This window comes from Engraulis encrasicolus, unplaced genomic scaffold (assembly GCF_034702125.1).
Source record: "Engraulis encrasicolus isolate BLACKSEA-1 unplaced genomic scaffold, IST_EnEncr_1.0 scaffold_49_np1212, whole genome shotgun sequence".
Classification (NCBI taxonomy): Eukaryota; Metazoa; Chordata; class Actinopteri; order Clupeiformes; family Engraulidae; genus Engraulis; species Engraulis encrasicolus.
The window spans coordinates 178,650-197,589 of record NW_026945808.1 but is presented as its reverse complement, the minus strand read 5'-3'; the positions used below and the strand labels follow the sequence as shown (position 1 = coordinate 197,589).

At 41.4% G+C, this 18,940-nt stretch overlaps 1 long non-coding RNA gene across 1 annotated transcript; it reads left to right on the top strand.

Moving 5' to 3' along the window:
- Positions 1-11,357: 11,357 nt before the first annotated feature.
- On the top strand, positions 11,358-13,001 carry LOC134444295 (uncharacterized). Its single transcript, XR_010033916.1, has 3 exons — positions 11,358-11,410; positions 12,115-12,213; positions 12,362-13,001. It is a non-coding gene; the product is annotated as an uncharacterized LOC134444295 (long non-coding RNA).
- Positions 13,002-18,940: the final 5,939 nt, after the last annotated feature.

Here is an 18,940-nt window from a genome sequence, read left to right as displayed (position 1 = left end):
TGAGCTTCAAATGGTAATATGGTATTGGCATAACAACCATTTCATTAAATAGATTGTAAAATGTCGAATTATAGAACAATTTCAGGCAAAAATCAGGCAAAATAATGCCATTTTGCATTTTATGGATAACGGCCAATAGGGGGCGCCGCCAATTTGCCTCCAATGAAATGGAAAATGGGAAAAGCTGCACCCTACAACATTTTCAGACCATAATAAGGTAGGATACAACCCGTTTTCTTTTCAGCAGGGGCCATATTCAAAGTAATGGATACCGGCCAATAGGGGGCGCCGCCAACTTGCCTCCAATGATTTTTGAAAACCTTAGACCCATAGCTAACACCCTGCCAAAAATCAGAAACTTGTCACGAAGTGAACGATTTTCACGAATTCCCTCTAGACTAATCTTCCTCTTTGATCGTGGAACATTTAAACCAGTACAGAACGCATATCCAAAAATATTGGGAAAAAGCTGTTTTTCAGTTCACCAGGGTCCTTCAACAATGAATATCTAATTACTAGTGCTGTGGATTGGCACTGCCCTCGCGATCCGATTTGATCGCGATTCGATTCTATGCGATCCAATCTGATTCAATTCTACAATGCATTACAATGCATTGCAATGCATTACATTTCTATTGAAAGCAAAGCAAATGTTTAATCAGTCATGATGAGGCAATACAAGTAGTCAGATACTGAGCAACAATTTATTGTTTTCTGTATCAGTCTATATCAGTCTTGCAATGTTTTGAAGTGCTTTTATTTAATTCATATTCATTTGCTCACAAAATATCCATGGAAGTAATTGAAACTTAAAAAAATTGCCGGATCGATTCTGAATCGTCCATGCCCCGCATTGGATTGCATCGCCAAATTGATCATTGTTGACACCACTACTAATTACCAGTAGTTAACCTATTGATATACGTTACATGATTGCAAGCCATGATTTGTGCACTAAAAGCAGACATATTTCCTGACATTATACAGTTAAAACCATTTAAAAATCTTTATCGATGTGTGATCTGGCCAGAAGGTGACAGTTGAGACACTAGCCGGTAGTGCTAATTTCACTATTTAAAACCAATGTAAAGTGGCTAACGGATACAGTTGAGTACAGTATTTTGCCAGCGGCCATGCTATTAGCTCCCATGGTTATTTCCTCCCATTGATTAGAATGGCGTCTCAACTGTACCCCACCGTTTTTTAGCTTGGGTACAGTTGGGACAAAAGTGCATCTTTTTTGTTTGATTAATTACATAAATATTAAACATCCTAGATATACAATTCCTCGGTTATATATTTGCCCACACTCTGGAAATGTGTTCAAATGTGTCCAAAACAACATTGTTTTTAGAACTTTAGAACTTTACAACTGTACTCAACTGTACTCAGTCTACCCTACTCCTCACCTGGAGTTAAATAATAGGGTTTTACCGTTCTCCTGTACTTTCAACCATTCTCTGGGTATGGCAGTGCAAATTTTGCCTCCAAGCTAGCAGTTAACATTGAGTCCTGTGAGACCAGCTGGCGGCTAACTGGTCTCATAGGACTCAACGTTAACTCACCACTAGATGGTGCCCTTTAACTCTAACTAAACATTGCCATATTTCAGAGTGCTTCTGGTTTCCCATAGTGAGACGTCATCTACATCAGGGCCTTCATAAGGGTTCTCTGTATGGGGCACCTAAGTCTCCACCCCTTCCGGGCGGCTTGTGGGGCTGGGAACGCAAAAACTTTTGAGTGGGCTGTAATGGACTGATCAAAGCTATTTTACGAGTCACCTCGCATTTCCCGGTCGATCGCACATATGCTGTGCCTCAGAATTAATAACAACAAATGGTGTGCTTGTTGACTTCACTTGTCAAGCGATTTTTGAGTTGTGTGTGTGCAAAAATATGTAATTATTTGGACTACACAACAGACCTCGCATGTCCGACGGGCAGCCACTTAAGCCGAGGTGCAGCGGTAGGGTTGGCTGTGAGATATGCGAGGAGCACGTGTAGTCTCTAACACATTTTTACACAAAAGCTAAAATAACGTTTCTTGCGTGTCGAAGATTAGTGGTCTTACGACGCAAATCCAAACCTTTCAAATTCACTGTCATCATATGTGAAATCCGGAGCACATGCCAAACGGAATGAGGATTTAGCTTGACTCTTATTCATAACTCTCATTAAAAAAATTGAGAGCTCCAGCCCCACGGATCGGAAGCAGAAGGGCGTGACTTATGTGCCCCATAAGGCCTGTATCTAGTATAGTGTTTCTCAACAATGTCTCTACAGCCCCCCAGAGGGCTTTGGGGAGCATTAAGAAGGATTCAACTGGGTGGGGTTGGTGCTTACTGCTTAGTTGCCATTGGGGGCATTGTTTTATTTAGTCTGTTTTATTTTTCAATATTAAGGGGGTGTTGGCAGGCTTATGACGAAGTCCAGAGGGCATTTGGAGGCTTATGATGAAGTCCAGGGGGTTTATTCAAAAAAGTCTTTGTATCAGCTCAAACCAGTCTGGGCATTCTCCTTTGCCGCTCACTGTTATGGCTTTCAGGCCAACCAGAACGGAGCCGGTGTCAGTGCTCGCACCAGTTACGTTCGGCACTAAAGTGTTTGTCTGCGAACCGCCAGTGTTCATACCGGGCTCTGAATTTTTTCCGCACGTGACTGTGTTACCCGGATGAACCTGCTGACGACCACGCTGTCGTCACGGTTCGCAGAGAAAAACCTAGTATTTTGCGGTTCGCATTGCGAACCAATTTTCCGGTTCGCGAACGCAAATATCTGTGGCGTGAACACGACGGCTGGTTCGCTATTAGGTGCGGGAACGGGCTCCAGCACGGTTCTCAGTCGGCCTGAATGCGCTATGTGTATATTCTCTGTAAACCCTAGAGATGGTTGTGTGAATATCCCAGTAGATCAGTATTTCCTGAAATACTCAAACCAAGCCCTTTTGACACCAGAAGCCATACCATGTTCAAAGTAATTTAAATATCCTTTTTCCCCATTCTGATGCCTTGATGCCTCTGATGCGTTCATTCTGTTCTGTTCAGTTCCGTCGTCCATTCATCACGTCAAGATGGCGGCTGCGTGATTGTTTGGTCCCACAGACTGTTCTGCCAAAATGAACTTATTTCGATAGAAATGGCCTTCAACTACCTCTAATTTTGATATGTTGTGGAACTGAAAGTTTTTACGAACTTTGCAGCCGATTTTTTGTTGCTAGAAAAGTTTTGACGCTTCACCAAGCCCCAAGATGCTGTCAGGTGCAAACGAAGTTCTCCTGGACGCGCTCCAGCAATTAAAGTCCGAAATGGTGGGTCACTTTGATGCAAGAATGGACACTCTCCAAAGTGATTTATCAACAATAAAGCTCTCCCTCTCAAATCTAGGAGAGCATATTTCGGAACTTGAGCAGAGAGTTAGCAGCAACGAAGACAACATCTCTGACCATGGGAAACAGATCAAAGCATTAGAAAAGGAAAACGCATACCTGCGCGACAAGTTGGATGATATCGAAAACCGCAGCCGGGCCTACAATCTTCGCTTTGTTCACGTTCCGGAAAAATCGGAGGGAAAGGATACTCGTGGATTTATCTCCAGCCTGATTGTTCACCTCTTTGGGAGTGAAAACTTCCCTACACCACCGGCCATTGAGAAGGCCCATCGTTCCCCAGCACAACCCAAGGCGAAGGCGCACGGCTCCGAGGCGCAGCAAGCCAAGGCGAAGGCGCGCCGCTCGGAGGCGCATCAGGCCAAGGAGAGGGCAAATCGACCTTCAATGCATCAAGCACAGAACAACGCCAAGCCAAGGGTGATCATGGTGAGATTTCTCAGTCTTCTGGACAGAGATAAAGTCCTTCAACTTGCCCGAGAAAAGCAACAACTTGTGTACAATGGTGAGCAGATCCATATATTCCCCGACTTCAGTGCTGCTGTGGTCAACAAACGGCGTGAATTCGATGACATCAAAAAACAACTTCAAGAACGTAAAATGGAATATCATATGCTTTTCCCTGCTACTCTTGTAGTCAACATCAGCGGGAAATCAGTGCAGTTTAAAACCCCCGACGAAGTGCTTCCTTTTCTACAGGAGACTGGAAATGTTGACTGAGTCAAGTTTAAGTTTACAACATTTGACCGGCATATGCTCGGTCTAGAAAATGCTGCAATTGCCTTCGTATCTTCCTTTCGTTATTTCCTTTTTCTTTGAAGGCATTGAATATTTTGTGAAAGACACTTCTTAATTATCCCATTGCTCGAAAATGAGCTCGAAACTTTTGTGTTCATTACGGATGAAATGCCCCGTACAGCCAAACAAGCGGACTGCACACGTCCTTGTGCTCTTTTTGGTATGCCTATTAAGCGGGTATCTTTTTGTTTTCTAGATCTTGTTTTTCTGGACTCTATGGGAAATTAAGAAGTAAAAGAATCATCCTAATATTTTGTGTATGCTGGCAGAGGGTCTACTTTCTTTTAATGTTCTGGTCCAGGCCACGTATTTGTGTGTGTGTGGTGAGATGTGTGTGCGCGTGTGTGTTGCTCTTCTATCCTACGGTGTGTCCCGCTCTCTCTTATTTAGTTTTGTTTGACTATGGGTAAAGGTTTATTTGTAATTCACCTAAATATCAGGAGCTTACCTCACAAAATTGATCTCCTAAGAGCCTGGCTCTCTTATAACAAACCTGCTGTCATTACTATCTCTGAAACCTGGTTGCAAAGCAATATATGTGATGCTGAAATAAGCCTAGACGGTTACACCCTATATAGAGCAGACAGAGGCAGTCGTGGTGGTGGTGTTGCTACATATGTATCTTCTAACTTGTCCTCAGAGGTTGTTACCCCAAATGAAAGCCCATTGCACTTTGAATGCCTTTTTGTTAGATTACGTTTTCATCATAAACATCTGATTATTGGAAATATTTACAGGCCCCCTAATTCTCCATCAGAATCTATTAACAATATTCTTGCCACTATCAATTCTCTAAATTGCTCTGATGAACTTATTGTCCTGGGTGATTTTAACAGAAACTGGCTTGATAGATCTTCAGTTAAGGAGAAAAATCTTCTGGAAAGCCTAAATCTCACCCAGTTAATACATGAGCCCACTAGAGTGACTGGGAGCTCCAGTTCTCTCTTGGACTGGATCTTGGTCACTCACCCCAACAGAATAGCTGATTCTGGTATCTTAGCTGACTGCTTCAGTGACCACTCAGTTATCTTCTGTGTGTGGAAAATAAGATTACCACGACTGCCATCTAAAATAATTAAGGTAAGACGACATAAAAACTTTTCTGAAGATTATTTCATTCATGATTTGCTGAATATTAATTGGTCTAGGTTAGAACTTATTCCCTATGTTGAGGACGCCTGGAATTTTTTTCATTCAGAGGTTCTTAAAGGGACACTGTGCAGGAAATGGTCAAAAAAGGTACTGCAACTATGCTGCTCAATGAAACTGGGCTGCCTATTGCCAAATTTGATCTTTTCATGAAAGTTTACTAAGTAATAAACTAATATTTTCTAGTATGGCCCAAGTACAGTCATTTTTGCTGCTAAAAATGGCTATTTCTGGAAATTCAAAATGGCGGACCATGGAGAAGATCCCCCTTTTCATGTATGAAAAGCGCAATTTTTCCAGTCATAATGAATACTTAGAATTTGATGTTGGTGGTAAGTATTCATGAAAAAGGTAACATTAGTGAATGGGCAGCATGAATTCTGGAAATAAACAACTAAAAATCTCACACAGTGTCCCTTTAAAGTGATTGACAAACATGCACCATGGGTATCAGTGAAGGTCAAGGGCAGACATTTACCATGGATTGATGGTGACCTGTTACATCTCTTTAAGGAGAGGGACAAGGCCTGGAAGCGTTACAAGTCAACAAAAGATATGGCTGATGGGGCTGAATATAAGAGGTTGCGTAATATTTGCACTGTGAAAACGAGGAATGCAAAATCGAATTATTATAAGACAGCATTGTCTAATGACTTCACTAATCCAAAACAATTTTGGAAAAAACTTAATAGCTTATTGAATAAATCTGTTATGAGTTCTCCTCCATCACTACGTGTAAATGATATGATTATTAGTGATCCTGCTTCTGTGGCTGATGCATTTAACCAGCACTTTTCTTCTGTAAGCAAATTATGTCCATCTAATTTAGTTCATTCTAATCCTGTAAATGCATCGGTAGCCAATACTTCTTTCACACTAACTACAATAACTCCTACGGAAGTACAGCAAGCTATTTCTGATACTAAATCTGGTGGTGCTGGTCCTGATGGTCTTGAAATGAAGTTTATTAAGATTGCCTCCCACATCCTGGCATTTCCACTATGTTATTTATTTAATTTATCCATATCTACGTCTGAAGTTCCAGCCATGTGGAAGAATGCTAGAGTAACGCCTATACATAAAAGTGGTGATCCACTTGACCCCAATAACTATAGACCAATTTCAATTATTAGTACTGTGGCAAAAATATTCGAAAAAGTTATTTTTAAACGATTATTTAAATATGTCAATGACTTTTCTGTTCTTTCTGATATGCAATCAGGTTTCAGACCTAACTACTCTACCACTACTGCCCTCACCAAGTTTGTCAATGATGTTGCATCATCTTTAGACAATAACATGCCTACTGGAGCAATATTTATAGATCTTACCAAGGCTTTTGATTTAGTCAATCACTATCTACTCCTTGATAAATTGCATAATATTGGTCTGTGTAAGCAGTCACTTTTTTGGTTTAATTCATATCTTCACTTTAGACGTCAGTCTGTGGCTTTCAACGGCTGTTTTTCTCAGTACACAGTCATGGAAAATGGTGTTCCGCAAGGTATATGTTTAGGCCCTCTTTTGTTCTCTATATTCATTAATGACCTTCCAAATGTATGCTCCAACTGTAATATCTTGCTGTATGCTGATGATACAGTTATTTATTCTGCTAAACGTGATTTTAATTTGATTGAGTCCTCATTGCAATCAGACTTTGACAACATTCAAAAGTGGTTCAATGCAAATGGGCTAATACTTAATAAAACTAAGTCTTACAGTATGCTTTTTGACAATAGGTCAACCCGTTATAAGCAAGATCATACTCTGTCAATAAGGTTTGCAGATGATACACTTATGGAGAATGTGGAAGAATTTAAATATCTGGGCCTACTGCTTGACTCAAATCTCTCCTTCAAGTCACATATTGACTCTGTTGTCAAGAAAATTAACTTCAATCTAAGTCTCTTATATCGCTCTATAAATTGTTTCACTCCACAGATCAGATTACGAATTGTAACACAGCTCTTATTTCCCATTCTTGATTATGCTGACATTGTGTATATGAATACAACGGAATCAAACCTCAAATCTTTAAATGTTGCTTTCAACAGCCTCTGTCGATTTGTATTGAGATGTCCATACCTTACCCACCATTGTCACATGTATCAGCAACTGAATCTCTTATCACCCAAGACCAGAAGGCAACTACACTGGCTTCAGTTTATCTATAAATGCTATTTCTTTAATTATCCATCTTATTTACAAAACTATTTAAATCCATATAGGTCCACTCATGGACTTAGACATCTTGATCATTTGTTTTTTTCTGTGCCAAGCATATCTAAAGAAATAGGAAGGCGTGCCTTCAAATTTAAAGCCCCTTCTGACTGGAATAGATTACCCAGCTCATTGAGATCTATTTCATATTTTCCTCTCTTTAAATCATCCTTACTAAGTTTTCTGCATTCATGTGACCAGTGCACTTGCTTTCTTGGTCGTTGACTTACAACAACAAAAAAAGTCTATACGCCTGCTCTAGTACCTGGGTTCAACTGTGGTTTTCTCCTGAGTCATTTATTTGTCTTTTATTTATAATTTCTCTTTAGTGTTATACAAATGTCATTTTTTTGTGTTTTTTTTTCCCATAAATCTATTTGAGGTAGAGACGTTGGACTGCTTAGCCTGTAGTGATGAAGAGCTCTGATGTGGATGTGTGTAATGTATGTTTTTGATGTTTATAGGGACCCCCTCGAAAAAGAGATGGAACATCTCAAGGGGCTATCCCTTAATAAAAGAATTGAATTGAATTGAATTGATGCGGTAGGAACTGCATCAGATTGTGTCAACCATGTCTACATGTAGTCTACTTGCCAGCCCATAGGGCCCTATAGTGAACCCGGAAATGTTTTTTGATGGAAACTTATAGTATAGGTCCCCAGTACATAGAAACTGCCGGATGCTACTTTGTAAATGTTGAGCAATTTTTTTATTAGCATAATTAGCATAAATTAGCATAATCACCTTTATGGCCTTATTACAGGATCAGTTTGACCAATCTACACAATCTTGATGTGGTTTTGGGGGTTTTGGGGGATGCTGAATTAATTTGTTACATTTTTAAATGCCTGTCAGATTCAAAACGCCTCTTAAAGAAAGTGATATTTGAACAATTTCCTCCAACATAGGACTGGTTTTAGGTATTCTGGTGGCCATATTTAATTTCTGGCGGCCATCTTGGATTCCGGACAACTTTTTTGACGGCGCAAAAGCTTATTTTGATCGTTATGGTTCAAAGTACAAGAATCCATTGAGAAAACCTTGACAGGAAAACGTTGCGATTATTTCCCGGCTCGGCCCGGTCTATAATGTTTGAACATGTACTCACAAAAGAGAGTACACCCCAGATTAAAATCCGGTAGAGAAGGGGCTGAGTTGGCTTGAGTCGTCTCAAAATGAAATGGGATTAAAAGGGAGGTCATCAGTGTGCATTTCAACCTTTCTTTGCATTGAACTTTTACATTGTGAGTGTGCACCTGGCGTAAATAGATTGGTGTGAGATTTTAATGCAATCCTATGGAGAATATCATGATCTGCTTCAGTAGTCACAGTGCATGTTGACATGCATGTTTCTTTTAGGTGTATTTCAGATTGCCAATGTTGATAGCATCCATGCATCCCCAAACCATGTCAGTCCTACTACCATGTCACAAAGTACCACGGCTCAGGTTGGGTTCCTTTAGAAAAAACAGACTGGCTCCGCCACAGCAGCACTTAAGTGCAGGGTGTTTATTGTTGAAGTGCACCCAAAATCCAAAAAAGTGACAAAAATGTGAAATCGTGGCTTGTAAACAAAGTTGGCCAATAAAAATAAAAATTCAATAAAGAAAATAGCGAATTCGAAAGTCCAAAATAATTATTCAAGTCCATCAAAAATAAGCAAAAATAATGTCCAAAGTAATTCAGTCTCAAAAAGGTAAATTCAACTTACAGCCACAACCTGCAGCACAACTGTTTACCTGAGCTGGTACTCGGTGCTTCTGCTCGCTCGCACTCACTCACTCACTCTCACTCTCTCTCTCTCTCTCTCTGTCTCTCTCTCTCTCTCTCTCTCTCGCCTCCTCTCTCTCTCTCCTCTCTTATCCCTCTCTCTCTCTCCTCTCTCATCCCTCTCGCGCTCTCTCTCCTCTCTCTCTCTCTCTCTCTCTCTCTCTCTCTCTCTCTCTCTCTCTCTCATACAAATGATCACAGCCCAGTATTTCAAATGCTCAACCCCTCCCACAGGTCATACTATCTTCACATTTAAACTCAATAACCACTAATAGGCACTTTTACACATTACTACTACATTCAGCAATTAGTTGCAAAATAATACACTTCATATGCATCATAATCATTGCACAGTTTCCCATGTACAGCACAATATTTCAACATTTCATCAAAAACCCCGTAAAAAGTAGTTTGCCCCGTACCCACGCTGCATTGCGCCGAGCTGAGGCGCTTGAACAAGCCCTCAGCCCCACTGCTCGAGTTTGCCTGTCATGGCGGCGCGCACACCATACAAACCTTCCCCAAACAAATGCTGCTGGAGTTAAAGCTACTGGGCAAAAAATGGAGAACTTAACAAAACACAAAGAAAGGGGGATTTAACCTGCGCTACTCGGTGAGTGCTTTTTTTTACTATTATTGCGTGAGTGTAGCCGAAGTCGGGGAAAAAGTTTCAGTGTTTGTGTTCGCGTGAATCGATGTTTGTTTGAAGTCGCGTGTAGTGCGCAAAAATGTTTGTAAATACTAATGTTTGATGTCGCGTCTGTGTTTACCATTGTGGATGAATGTTAACGTTAGTGACTGTGTGTGTGTGCTTCTCATGTACTGACGCTTGTTAAAAGGATGGTGTCAGCCGCTAGTCAGCTAAATACAGGTGTGCACCCCTGTTCCAGTGACCAGAGACAATTAACTAGGTGCTGTACGGAGGAGCTAGACAGAGCACTCTGTCACATAGGCTACCATGCTTGGCTATTGAGAGGATACACTTGTTTTTTTTTGAAAACTCACTTGTTTACCACCTCACATGCTTGACACCATCTAAAGTAAATTTGTTTATCTTGGTCTCTTCAGATCATAAGACATGGTTCCAGTGATCCCTATCCTTGGTCTGTTCCTCTCTCTTGAGCTTAATTAATATGGCATATAGTTAATATTGTTGTGGAAGGTTGAAATAAAGTTAAGCTTAATCAATATATTTCTACAAACCCCATAGAAGTAGAGAATGCAATTTGTCCTTACTATGTGGCAGTAATCGAAGATCTCCCTTTAAACTATAATGCACGAGTGGCTTTTCATGCTGTTTAAAACCTATTTATTTCATTTCCCACACAGCAGAGGACTCCGATGCGGAGCCGCGTTCAAGTCACCACATCCGTGTCACTGTCACATTCCTTTGGGTTCCACTTGGTGGATCAGGGTCGCCACCGTGCGCCGCCCCAAATTCTACCGTCAAAACGCGGACCATAATCGCATCCATATCTGATTCACAAACGCGGACGCGCTGTAAATCNAACGGCTGTGATACATGCAAGCGAATTCCACCCGCTTTCAACCTGCTCGCTCGCCTCGCGTGGTGACGTAGCATCGTTTCCCGGTCAAATTAGCTTAGCTTAGCAAATGCTGTGGTCAAACAACCATCTCTCTTCAATCACAAACACTGTATGTACAAATTAAAATAATGAAACGGGAGCGAATACATTGGTCACCTTAACCCAAATGTCATTTATTTTAAAACCATCAGTGAAAAACGATCGGCAGATTTGACACCACTGAAATCAAAACAGCCTCCATTTTTAAATATCCCAGTACTGCTGGTGACGCACATGACGTCACGGCGTTGAAAGCTCTCCCATTGGTTAACGCTTCGCGGTGCCGCTACATTTTTCAGCCAAGCTCAACTTTCTCGCCTCGCTCGCCCACCGCCCGCCACCCTCGCTTCCCTACGTCACCACCCCTCGCCTCGCTGCCGCGTCCCAACGGAAAATAATGGAACGCCACGCTTCTACCGCTTTGGAAGCGCCCATCTATCACAGGCGTGACGGACGTTGGTACAGTTTTTGTTGGGGCAGACACGACCGAACAGCGCTCTCCAGTAAGTATTGATTTATTTATATTAGGTGAGTACAAAGGTACAAAAAGTATATCTGAAGCTTTTATACTATCAATGCTTATTGATATTTCGTAGGATTTTGTTTTATGACTTTAAAAGTGTAAGTTAACCCTAGTTGTTTTCAAAACGAGACAGCTAGTTCATTCATTCAAAGACATGGAGAACTACATTGGCTATTGTAGTATTTCCTAAATACTGTTAAAATATGATGCCATCCGATACATGGAGGAAGTGCAGTTGAATAAAAAATATCAACATTGTGCCCATTTTAACAGCCTTGTTTACGTTAGCTTGCTAGCCAGTTACTAGCAAACCGGTTGACTGAAGCAAACTTGTGTAAAGTTAAACGTAGGTCTAAGTGTTCAAATACTCCTATGAAACGGCTATATTGGTCTGAATTTGGCTCATGGTACACTTTTACACGGATTGGTGATGCTCTCAACAGGTTTGGCACCAACTGTGTTTTAACGGTACAAATCCTAAAGCGGTGGCATCATGTTCTCCTCACGTTAACGAAATCCAGGCTAATTATTTATTAGCAATTAATGGATGGCCATGAACTGCGCCCTCGTCCCATATGCTGTCCATCATTGGTGAATGAATGAAGTAGCTGGGCTCATAGTTTGATACAGGTGTCCGTGGTTGGGCTACAAATATCTGAATTTGTCCTTAATCTTGTGTATCAGTAAACAGGTGGAATTACCTCTGGGTCGGACAGGGCTAGCCAGCTGTAATCCACCCTGCTACGGTGATGCCCGCCTGCCTCCCGGCTTTTACGACCAAGAGTAAGTACATCTTATAATATTCAACATCATTACTGTCACGGGATAGAGATGTGAAAGAGCGTTGTCCATTCCTATGCAATGCAATGTCTGATTGTCATCTTACGAAATTTAAATGAAAGCTCTAAGTTTAGCTCTGTTGCCTTTTCAGATCGGAGCGCTGATGTGATGTTTCCCCGTCGACTGATGAGGCATCGGGGAAGGAAGAGAAGGCAGCCACGACACGCGATTGTTCAACATGACAGTGAGACAGAAAAATAATGTCAAGATAAATAAAAAATCATGATGAGTGAAGTTCTTAGTCAGGTTGTGTTTTTTTCGGGTTCTTATTTAAACGGTGTCTAGGCCAGGTCTGTGTTATCTGTAGAATTAAATCTAAATGCTGTTTGAAACGGTTACTGATTTAGTGTTCGTTTATTGGGATTATAGCATAATAAGAAAGTAACTTTATGAGCACGGATCCAAAATGGTCCCGGCCCGGAACATCTATGAGTCCGGAATGGGTCCGTAACTGATAAAAAGTAGTGGAACCGTGACGGATGCAATAAGTGGACACGGAATGAGTCCGCATCGGATGTCGCGCCTCCGAACCGGGCTCACTGCGGAGGTACGCTTCTGCACGCGGATCCGTTGCGGGTGACAAACGGGTCCCTTTTGAGTCCGCACCACGCCTCCGCGTCGGATGATAGGCGGCGTGCAAGTGGACGCCGATACGGCCCCGTTTACCGGATCCGTTCCGGAGGATGGCCTCCGGACGGTGGACTCCGGGGCGGATCCATTACGGTGTACTTTTGCTGTGTGGGCAGTACTGTATTCAATTCTACAGTTGAGTTAGAACAGCTTAACCAATGTACTACTGCACCCCCATGCCATCATGGAGGCTGACTTTTGAAGTTAGCACTAACACGATTGCATGATATTTACAATTTTCACTGTAGCACAGGATGTGCAAGACTATTATTTTAAAAAATAATTGACTTCTGCAACTTCTGTAAGCAAAGGACAGTTTCCCATGTCTTCTGGGTCTATTTCAAGTGAGCTCGGGTGGATAGTGCAATGTTAAACCCCTCTATCATTTGCACACATGAAGCGTCCTTAATATGGTCAAGTTTTAACTAGCTGTAATTCTCGGAGTGCTAGAGTGAGACTACGGCCAATATATATTTCATGATGTCATGAACCTATACAATGATTTTAATGACACAACTATATCTTATATACACTCAAGCATGGTAAATCAAGGGAATTCATAACTTTATGTAATAACTATGGTAATTGTTCCCTCTGCATCTTTAATTCTGAGTGACTCAGCCTCATGTGATTGTCTTATACCTGGACTTTCAAATTGTTCATCACAATTCATTTTGAAATGTTCTCCCTTGTTGTTGTATCTTATTTGGATGTTTATAACATTTCACTGATCCCCGTCCCAACTTATTTGAGACGTGTTGCAGTTATCAAATTAGAAATGAGTACATATGTCCCCTAAAACAGTATTTTTTCTCGGTTTTAACACTTGATATGTTGTCTTTTCACTATTCTCCATCTAAGGAATGAATTGAATGTTTTGAAAATTATAGCATTTTGATTTTATTCTCAGTTTACCAAACGTCCCAACTTCACCGGAGTGACTAAATTGTGACTAAAACTAAAATTACATTTTTGTCAAGAGACTAAAACTAAAGCTAAATTAAAAATTCCTGTCAAAATTAACACTGCACACGGCAAAGATCCTGTACAGGTGGCCAATAAACTGACCCAAATACTAACTAAGGTCTCAACGTGGTTAAAAAACTCCTGTTTCACTCTAAACACCAACAAAACTGTCACAATGTATTTTCACGATAGATTTAAACTAAATGTTCTCCCAGACATATATGTTGATGGAACAAAGCTGCAAAATGTTGATGAATTTAAATATTTAGGTGTGACCTTAGACTCCACTCTTAATTTTAAGAAACACATTAAAAAGCTAGGTAATACTATAAAGTATAGCATATCGTCACGGTCCAGCAAAAACCACTTATCTCCACTTCTCATTGTTTTTTATGTATTGATTTATAAAACCACATTTTCTAAAATAATCATTGCAACATTAAAGTTGGCTACTAAATTATTTATCATACACATATACCCATGGAGACTGACCAGTAGTACTGTCTTTTATTTTATAATAAATAAAGAACGAACATAAAAAACTAAAAATAATAGTGGAGATAAGTGGTTTTTGCTGGACAGCGACGATATCCAATTTTAGACATATTCGTAATTCACTGAGTATCGATGCTGCTGTGACCTATGTCAATGCTATGATTATGTCCCACTTGCATTATTGTTTATCAAGCTGGTCCCAGGCCAACAAGACTGTCTTAAAATCCATTCACTCACTGTACAAGCAGGCCCTGAAGGTCTTAGATAGAATAACTTTTCAGTACCACCATTGTCCCATACTGGGCAAGTACAATATGCTCAGCTTTGAAAATATCATACCATTTGCTGATCTGCGGCTAATTCATAAAATCATTCACAATGCAGCACCCCCACCTCTAAGAACATTTGTTCAACCCTGCTCTGAGCAGATGAGCAGAACGTCAAGATCCACCATTAGGGCCAAAACATACCAAGGCGGAACGGAACTGTCGCAGGACGGACGCGGTCTTTCTGCTTAGTTTTGGCCGGCGTGCTTTTCTCTGCCTTGCACACTGACAGCGTCGGCATGCGCGGCCAGTCCTATTCAAAACCCTAGCCACAGCCAAAGCTAGCATGCTAATTTGCCATTCATTTGAATGAGACACCGCCGGTCGCCGGCGTGAAAAATACGCTCGAGTTCTATTTTCCAAATGCAGCGCGGCGCGGAGCCGGCTCCCGCGCCGCTGACGCCCGACTACCGCCGGTTGGTGTGTAAGGACAGATAGGTTTCAATGTATTTTCACCGACGCCGGTAAAAAACGCGGCCGTTCCGCGACGCTTTACCGCCTTGGTGTGTCAGACCCCTTAGGGGTGATTGTAGTCTCCCAATCCGACAAACTGCTTTTGCTCAATCAGCCTTCTCTTTCATGGCATCTAAAACATGGAATAGCCTACCCAGTGACCTAAAAAGTATTACTGATTACCAGGCCTTCTCAAGGGGTGTGGAAAAAATGGATATTAACCAACCAGTCTTGTCAACACTAATCATATGGTTTTTAATTCAACATATGTCTCGTAACTGTATGCCATTTAATGTGTGTGTGGGTGTGTGTGTGTGTCCGCTCATTTTTCCAACGCACCATTGGTCCGATGCGCCAATGTTCCGAACATTTCCCATTGATCCAATAGCACTTACTCAGATAACTTTTTACCTATTAAATGAAGCCCTTTGTCCCGACAGTCCAATGTTCCGACCAAAAGCCGCTTTAGATCACAGTCTGAAGCCTATGCAGTGGTCATGCTGCCGTCTGTGACAGGTTAGGTTTAGGGAAAGTTTTGGTCAAGGCACAAATTTAAAACTCAGAAACATTGCAATAGCCTACTGACAGGTTAGGGTTAGGAATGGTTTTGGGTAGGGCACAATTGTAAAACTTGGCAACATTGCATTAATGACAGGTTATGTTTAGGGGTGGTTTTGGTAAGAGCACAGCAAGACCGACTCAGACGGCATCTAGTGCTCGTCGCAGCGCATGCAGCTGAAGTCTACTTGGCACCGGGAAAAGCAGGACATACGACCTGGGATGATGACCAACCCCAAACAGCCATTGGTCGGAACATTGAGCTGTCGGAGCAAAGGGTTTCATTTAATTATTTCGAGTTAGTGGGCTGTAGGATTAATGGGAAATTTTCGGAATATTGACAAATCGGACCAAAGGGGTGTCGGAAAAATGACATGCTACCGTGTGTGTGTGTGTGTGTGTGTGCATGTGTTGTTTGGGGCTATGCACCCATGGCCTATGGATGTGCTTATTTGTTAATGTACTGTATTTGAATTTTTGTTTTACCTGTCCAGGGACTGCAGATGGAAATTAGCTATATAGCTATAATCTGGCACAAGCCATCTTTTTACTTCTGTAAACAATGTCTATTGTGCATGGTCCCTGCTGAACTAAACAAAATAAACTAAACTAAACTAAACTAAGCAGGTTAGAAGATTTCGACCTGTACTCGCTAGCATCCCGCTAATGTTTATGGGTTTGGCCACGTAAAAAATGAACTTTATATAATAATCTAGTGGCGCAAAATAATCAAAACGCTACTCAAATGGGGTCTTATTATTTCTAGCTTCGAACTGAATAAAAATATTTCAGGACAATTTTTTTTTAAAAATCACAAAAATTATAATGGTAGAAAACTCCATTGCCACCCATTCATTTTGCACTTAAGTAGGATTAGGGTTAGCCAGTTGTGGCTAGTAGCTAGTTCCGTGAGTGAACACACCCTGGTAGCCCCATACGACTTTGTTGCTGTCGACCAACATTGACGAAGCACGTGAGCGAGAACTTGTTGTCACGATGTGGGTGTTATTAAATACAGCGCATTTAAAGTCGGCCACAAATATGAACGAGACGATGAGCTCGCACTAGTTTGCTCTACTTAAGCTGGGCTTACACTATGCGACTTTTGCCCCGATTTTGCCCCGATTTGGCACTCGCACGACTTTTTGAGAGTCGGGCCGATTTCTTGCTCAATCGCAGGTCAATCGTGAGTCTCGCATCGTGCAGTGTACATGGTGTAACGACAAGCGATTTCGCCTCACGATAGTGCAATCAAGTCAAGTCAAGTCAAGTCAAGTCAAGTTTATTGTCAATTTCTTTACATGCACTGGTCATACAAAGAATTTGAAATTGCGTTTCTTGCTCTCCCATGCAGACATAGACTAATCTAGGTAAGGACATAGACAGTATAGACATAGACAGTACTCATACATGGACATAGACAGTATGGACATAGACATTGCTCATACAGACATTTAAAGTGCAAGACTGGACAACAGAAGACTTGTAGAGAACATACATTAAGAGGAGGTATTTTGTTGTTCTTTTTCTAAAAGTCCTTTATAGCGTTCTGACATAGTAATAGTAGCATTTGAAGAAATAAATAATTAAAAAAAAGGTTTTTATTAAATACACCAGCAGCAGTATGTGTGTGTGTGTGTGTGTGTGTGTGTGTGTGTGTGTGTGTGTGTGTGTGTGTGTGTGTGTGTGTGTGTGTGTGTGTGTGTGTGTGTTTAGTGCAGGTAGAAAGTGCGGTGTGCGTCTGTGTGTGTGTACCTGTGTATGTGTGTGTGTGTGTGTGTGTATGTGTGTGAGTATGAGTTGTGTGTCAGTGTGTGTATGTTTGGGTTTAGTGCAGAAAGTGCAGTGTGCTTGTGTGTGTGTGTGTGTGTGTGTGTGTGTGTGTGTGTGTGTGTGTGTGTGTGTGTGTGTGTGTGTGCACTCTGATGTGCACTCCAAGGAACTTGGTGCTGCTCACTCTCTCCACAGCATCACCGTCGATGGTCAGTGGTGGCAGTTGTTTTTGGACCCTCTGAAAGTTGACAACAATCTCCTTGGTCTTGTTGACATTCAGCAGGAGGTTGTTGTCTTTGCACCATCTGGCCAGCAGGTCTACTTCTTCTCTGTAGTGGGTCTCATCGCCCTTAGTGATGAGGCCCACCAGTGTTGTATCATCGGCAAACTTCACTAGATGGTTAGTGCTGTGGGTCGTTGTGCAGTCATGTGTCAGCAGCGTGAACAGCAGGGGGCTGAGAACACAACCTTGCGGAGCCCCTGTGCTCAGGGTCAGGGTGCTTGAGGTGTTATTCCCTACCCGTTGGGACCATGGAAACTGGCCATTTTTGTTTTGTTTTTGTTTTGTCATGTGATGCTACTATGGTATTACCATATTATTAGTAAGTGGTCTGTATGATGCCATATTTGTGAGTCAAATTCTCTCTGAAATGAATAAAGAACCAAACACCAGCATTTGAGGTGTTGCTAATGACATTGCCGGCTACGTTTGGACAAGGAACTGGCCATTTTAAAATATATTTTTTTTAGATATTCAATTTTTAATTTTTCAATTTATCATAATTCATATTCTGAGAGTTGTTGTATTCCAAGCTGATTGTATAATATGTAGAGCCAGAAAAGAGCTTTCAAATAACACCACAGGCATCTTTTTGTGACTAACACTGACTGATATATTCAAGGCTGAATGTATAGTGTCCTACCCTCACATGTGAACCTTTCCTAGTCTGTTTCTCCCTTAATATTAGTGTCAGATTCAAACCAATGCAGTTCTGGGGTGCTACCTTGCTACTAAAAAGGCACACCAAGTATGATTGAAATCCGGGTCGGTCGGGTCTCAAAGTGTCTGATTTCACGTGAAATGACCCTGGAGACTAATAAAGAAACCTAACCTAACCTAACATTTCTCTTTCGTTATTGGGCAGGTCTTGAGCAGATCTGTGCGAAATATAATGCACAAAAAAAGCACCTCAACAAGCAGCAAAACATATTTGGTTTTGTAGAACCATTCAACGTCGAGTGGGTGCTGCGGACTTACCCAAAGGATGCTTCTCTCGATATCCACAACTCCAAAGTTACACTGATCAAAACGCCTATCCAATTAGTTGTCAATAAAATCCAAGACCTCAAAATAGGCTACTGTCACTGCAGCTCTTTGAACAACTCAACTCGCTGAAGACCAGTCAGCTAAGTTGAGGTGGTCAGTTAGCCTCAGCTAGGTCTGGTTGAATTTAAGTTTAACCTTTTCT